This window comes from Stigmatopora argus, chromosome 24, assembly GCF_051989625.1.
Source record: "Stigmatopora argus isolate UIUO_Sarg chromosome 24, RoL_Sarg_1.0, whole genome shotgun sequence".
In the NCBI taxonomy this organism is placed as follows: Eukaryota; Metazoa; Chordata; class Actinopteri; order Syngnathiformes; family Syngnathidae; genus Stigmatopora; species Stigmatopora argus.
Genome location: NC_135410.1, coordinates 405001 through 410000, shown reverse-complemented (window position 1 = coordinate 410000; position 5000 = coordinate 405001). Strand labels below are relative to the sequence as shown.

General features: G+C 46.5%; 11 non-coding genes and 1 pseudogene across 11 annotated transcripts in view; all 12 read right to left on the bottom strand.

Annotated features, from left to right (window-relative positions):
• Positions 1-76, bottom strand: part of LOC144070177 (5S ribosomal RNA) — a 119-nt gene extending 43 nt beyond the window's left edge. Inside the window, exon 1 of the ribosomal RNA XR_013299115.1 lies at positions 1-76. This exon is cut by the window's left edge and continues 43 nt beyond it. This is a non-coding gene — a ribosomal RNA (5S ribosomal RNA).
• Positions 77-384: 308 nt separating this feature from the next.
• Positions 385-503, bottom strand: LOC144070176 (5S ribosomal RNA). Its single transcript, XR_013299114.1, has one exon. It is a non-coding gene; the product is annotated as a 5S ribosomal RNA (ribosomal RNA).
• A 316-nt stretch (positions 504-819) lies between these two features.
• LOC144069879 (5S ribosomal RNA) lies at positions 820-938 on the bottom strand. The gene has a single exon (XR_013298830.1). It is a non-coding gene; the product is annotated as a 5S ribosomal RNA (ribosomal RNA).
• A 316-nt stretch (positions 939-1254) lies between these two features.
• LOC144070115 (5S ribosomal RNA) lies at positions 1255-1373 on the bottom strand. The gene has a single exon (XR_013299057.1). It is a non-coding gene; the product is annotated as a 5S ribosomal RNA (ribosomal RNA).
• Positions 1374-1689: 316 nt separating this feature from the next.
• On the bottom strand, positions 1690-1808 carry LOC144070114 (5S ribosomal RNA). The gene has a single exon (XR_013299056.1). It is a non-coding gene; the product is annotated as a 5S ribosomal RNA (ribosomal RNA).
• A 316-nt stretch (positions 1809-2124) lies between these two features.
• LOC144069517 (5S ribosomal RNA) lies at positions 2125-2243 on the bottom strand. Its single transcript, XR_013298575.1, has one exon. It is a non-coding gene; the product is annotated as a 5S ribosomal RNA (ribosomal RNA).
• Positions 2244-2559: 316 nt separating this feature from the next.
• On the bottom strand, positions 2560-2678 carry LOC144069878 (5S ribosomal RNA). Its single transcript, XR_013298829.1, has one exon. It is a non-coding gene; the product is annotated as a 5S ribosomal RNA (ribosomal RNA).
• Positions 2679-2994: 316 nt separating this feature from the next.
• Positions 2995-3113, bottom strand: LOC144069877 (5S ribosomal RNA). Its single transcript, XR_013298828.1, has one exon. It is a non-coding gene; the product is annotated as a 5S ribosomal RNA (ribosomal RNA).
• Positions 3114-3429: 316 nt separating this feature from the next.
• Positions 3430-3548, bottom strand: LOC144069732 (5S ribosomal RNA; annotated as a pseudogene).
• A 316-nt stretch (positions 3549-3864) lies between these two features.
• LOC144070157 (5S ribosomal RNA) lies at positions 3865-3983 on the bottom strand. The gene has a single exon (XR_013299097.1). It is a non-coding gene; the product is annotated as a 5S ribosomal RNA (ribosomal RNA).
• Positions 3984-4299: 316 nt separating this feature from the next.
• LOC144070200 (5S ribosomal RNA) lies at positions 4300-4419 on the bottom strand. Its single transcript, XR_013299137.1, has one exon. It is a non-coding gene; the product is annotated as a 5S ribosomal RNA (ribosomal RNA).
• Positions 4420-4735: 316 nt separating this feature from the next.
• Positions 4736-4854, bottom strand: LOC144069876 (5S ribosomal RNA). Its single transcript, XR_013298827.1, has one exon. It is a non-coding gene; the product is annotated as a 5S ribosomal RNA (ribosomal RNA).
• Between the last annotated feature and the right edge of the window lie 146 nt (positions 4855-5000).

Genomic DNA, 5000 nt, shown 5'->3' with positions numbered 1-5000 from the left:
ACTAACCAGGCCCAACCCTGCATAGCTTCCGAGATCAGACGAGATCGGGCGTTTTCAGGGTAGTATGGCCGTGAGCAACATTGTCACTGAACAAATCCCCTTTGGAAATCCGAACGGTCCATATTCTTGCATGTGGATCGTGTATTTGGATCGGGTGTGGAGGGTGAGGGGTCTTCTTTGGAGAACCTTTCGTTAAAGGAGTCGACTTTGTTGCCGCTTGCTCTTCTTTTGCTTTATTACTTCTACAACTACGGGAATGAAGATTATCAGAAGGAGAGCTTCAATAAAATGTTGTGAGATGTGCAGAGGAGGGAAGTCTTTCATGATTTAGGAGGTCAAAAGGAGATGAACATCCATGAAATGTCGAAAATGGTTTTGACAAGATGCTTACAGCACCTGGTATTCCCAAGCGGTCTCCCATCCAGGTACTAACCAGGCCCAACCCTGCATAGCTTCCGAGATCAGACGAGATCGGGCGTTTTCAGGGTAGTATGGCCGTGAGCAACATTGTCACTGAACAAATCCCCTTTGGAAATCCGAACGGTCCATAGTCTTGCATGTGGATCGTGTATTTGGATATTTGGATCGGGTGTGGAGGGTGAGGGGTCCTCTTTGGAGAACCCTTCGTTAAAGGAGTCGACTTTGTTGACGCTTGCTCTTCTTTTGCTTTATTACTTCTACAACTACGGGAATGAAGATTATCAGAAGGAGAGCTTCAATAAAATGTTGTGAGATGTGCAGAGGAGGGAAGTCTTTCATGATTTAGGAGGTCAAAAGGAGATGAACATCCATGAAATGTCGAAAATGGTTTTGACAAGATGCTTACAGCACCTGGTATTCCCAAGCGGTCTCCCATCCAGGTACTAACCAGGCCCAACCCTGCTTAGCTTCCGAGATCAGACGAGATCGGGCGTTTTCAGGGTAGTATGGCCGTGAGCAACATTGTCGCTGAACAAATCCCCTTTGGAAATCCGAACGGTCCATAGTCTTGCATGTGGATCGTGTATTTGGATATTTGGATCGGGTGTGGAGGGTGAGGGGTCCTCTTTGGAGAACCCTTCGTTAAAGGAGTCGACTTTGTTGCCGCTTGCTCTTCTTTTGCTTTATTACTTCTACAACTACGGGAATGAAGATTATCAGAAGGAGAGCTTCAATAAAATGTTGTGAGATGTGCAGAGGAGGGAAGTCTTTCATGATTTAGGAGGTCAAAAGGAGATGAACATCCATAAAATGTCGAAAATGGTTTTGACAAGATGCTTACAGCACCTGGTATTCCCAAGCGGTCTCCCATCCAGGTACTAACCAGGCCCAACCCTTCTTAGCTTCCGAGATCAGACGAGATCGGGCGTTTTCAGGGTAGTATGGCCGTGAGCAACATTGTCGCTGAACAAATCCCCTTTGGAAATCCGAACGGTCCATAGTCTTGCATGTGGATCGTGTATTTGGATATTTGGATCGGGTGTGGAGGGTGAGGGGTCCTCTTTGGAGAACCCTTCGTTAAAGGAGTCGACTTTGTTGCCGCTTGCTCTTCTTTTGCTTTATTACTTCTACAACTACGGGAATGAAGATTATCAGAAGGAGAGCTTCAATAAAATGTTGTGAGATGTGCAGAGGAGGGAAGTCTTTCATGATTTAGGAGGTCAAAAGGAGATGAACATCCATAAAATGTCGAAAATGGTTTTGACAAGATGCTTACAGCACCTGGTATTCCCAAGCGGTCTCCCATCCAGGTACTAACCAGGCCCAACCCTTCTTAGCTTCCGAGATCAGACGAGATCGGGCGTTTTCAGGGTAGTATGGCCGTGAGCAACATTGCCGCTGAACAAATCCCCTTTGGAAATCCGAACGGTCCATAGTCTTGCATGTGGATCGTGTATTTGGATATTTGGATCGGGTGTGGAGGGTGAGGGGTCCTCTTTGGAGAACCCTTCGTTAAAGGAGTCGACTTTGTTGCCGCTTGCTCTTCTTTTGCTTTATTACTTCTACAACTACGGGAATGAAGATTATCAGAAGGAGAGCTTCAATAAAATGTTGTGAGATGTGCAGAGGAGGGAAGTCTTTCATGATTTAGGAGGTCAAAAGGAGATGAACATCCATGAAATATCGAAAATGGTTTTGACAAGATGCTTACAGCACCTGGTATTCCCAAGCGGTCTCCCATCCAGGTAATAACCAGGCCCAAACCTGCTTAGCTTCCGAGATCAGACGAGATCGGGCGTTTTCAGGGTAGTATGGCCGTGAGCAACATTGTCGCTGAACAAATCCCCTTTGGAAATCCGAACGGTCCATAGTCTTGCATGTGGATCTTGTATTTGGATATTTGGATCGGGTGTGGAGGGTGAGGGGTCCTCTTTGGAGAACCCTTCGTTAAAGGAGTCGACTTTGTTGCCGCTTGCTCCTCTTTTGCTTTATTACTTCTACAACTACGGGAATGAAGATTATCAGAAGGAGAGCTTCAATAAAATGTTGTGAGATGTGCAGAGGAGGGAAGTCTTTCATGATTTAGGAGGTCAAAAGGAGATGAACATCCATGAAATGTCGAAAATGGTTTTGACAAGATGCTTACAGCACCTGGTATTCCCAAGCGGTCTCCCATCCAGGTACTAACCAGGCCCAACCCTGCTTAGCTTCCGAGATCAGACGAGATCGGGCGTTTTCAGGGTAGTATGGCCGTGAGCAACAATGCCGCTGAACAAATCCCCTTTGGAAATCCGAACGGTCCATAGTCTTGCATGTGGATCGTGTATTTGGATATTTGGATCGGGTGTGGAGGGTGAGGGGTCCTCTTTGGAGAACCCTTCGTTAAAGGAGTCGACTTTGTTGCCGCATGCTCTTCTTTTGCTTTATTACTTCTACAACTACGGGAATGAAGATTATCAGAAGGAGAGCTTCAATAAAATGTTGTGAGATGTGCAGAGGAGGGAAGTCTTTCATGATTTAGGAGGTCAAAAGGAGATGAACATCCATGAAATGTCGAAAATGGTTATGACAAGATGCTTACAGCACCTGGTATTCCCAAGCGGTCTCCCATCCAGGTACTAACCAGGCCCAACCCTGCTTAGCTTCCGAGATCAGACGAGATCGGGCGTTTTCAGGGTAGTATGGCCGTGAGCAACATTTTCGCTGAACAAATCCCCTTTGGAAATCCGAACGGTCCATAGTCTTGCATGTGGATCGTGTATTTGGATATTTGGATCGGGTGTGGAGGGTGAGGGGTCCTCTTTGGAGAACCCTTCGTTAAAGGAGTCGACTTTGTTGCCGCTTGCTCTTCTTTTGCTTTATTACTTCTACAACCACGGGAATGAAGATTATCAGAAGGAGAGCTTCAATAAAATGTTGTGAGATGTGCAGAGGAGGGAAGTCTTTCATGATTTAGGAGGTCAAAAGGAGATGAACATCCATGAAATGTCGAAAATGGTTTTGACAAGATGCTTACAGCACCTGGTATTCCCAAGCGGTCTCCCATCCAGGTACTAAGCAGGCCCAACCCTGCTTAGCTCCCGGGAGCAGACGAGATCGGGCGTTTTCAGGGTAGTATGGCCGTGAGCAACATTGTCGCTGAACAAATCCCCTTTGGAAATCCGAACGGTCCATAGTCTTGCATGTGGATCGTGTATTTGGATATTTGGATCGGGTGTGGAGGGTGAGGGGTCCTCTTTGGAGAACCCTTCGTTAAAGGAGTCGACTTTGTTGCCGCTTGCTCTTCTTTTGCTTTATTACTTCTACAACTACGGGAATGAAGATTATCAGAAGGAGAGCTTCAATAAAATGTTGTGAGATGTGCAGAGGAGGGAAGTCTTTCATGATTTAGGAGGTCAAAAGGAGATGAACATCCATGAAATGTCGAAAATGGTTTTGACAAGATGCTTACAGCACCTGGTATTCCCAAGCGGTCTCCCATCCAGGTACTAACCAGGCCCAAACCTGCTTAGCTTCCGAGATCAGACGAGATCGGGCGTTTTCAGGGTAGTATGGCCGTGAGCAACATTGTCGCTGAACAAATCCCCTTTGGAAATCCGAACGGTCCATAGTCTTGCATGTGGATCGTGTATTTGGATATTTGGATCGGGTGTGGAGGGTGAGGGGTCCTCTTTGGAGAACCCTTCGTTAAAGGAGTCGACTTTGTTGCCGCTTGCTCTTCTTTTGCTTTATTACTTCTACAACTACGGGAATGAAGATTATCAGAAGGAGAGCTTCAATAAAATGTTGTGAGATGTGCAGAGGAGGGAAGTCTTTCATGATTTAGGAGGTCAAAAGGAGATGAACATCCATGAAATGTCGAAAATGGTTTTGACAAGATGCTTACAGCACCTGGTATTCCCAAGCGGTCTCCCATCCAGGTACTAACCAGGCCCAACCCTGCTTAGCTTCCGAGATCAGACGAGATCGGGCGTTTTCAGGGTAAGTATGGCCGTGAGCAACATTTTCGCTGAACAAATCCCCTTTGGAAATCCGAACGGTCCATAGTCTGGCATGTGGATCGTGTATTTGGATATTTGGATCGGGTGTGGAGGGTGAGGGGTCCTCTTTGGAGAACCCTTCGTTAAAGGAGTCGACTTTGTTGCCGCTTGCTCTTCTTTTGCTTTATTACTTCTACAACTACGGGAATGAAGATTATCAGAAGGAGAGCTTCAATAAAATGTTGTGAGATGTGCAGAGGAGGGAAGTCTTTCATGATTTAGGAGGTCAAAAGGAGATGAACATCCATGAAATGTCGAAAATGGTTTTGACAAGCTGCTTACAGCACCTGGTATTCCCAAGCGGTCTCCCATCCAGGTACTAACCAGGCCCAACCCTGCTTAGCTTCCGAGATCAGACGAGATCGGGCGTTTTCAGGGTAGTATGGCCGTGAGCAACATTGTCGCTGAACAAATCCCCTTTGGAAATCCGAACGGTCCATAGTCTGGCATGTGGATCGTGTATTTGGATATTTGGATCGGGTGTGGAGGGTGAGGGGTCCTCTTTGGAGAACCCTTCGTTAAAGGAGTCGACTTTGTTGC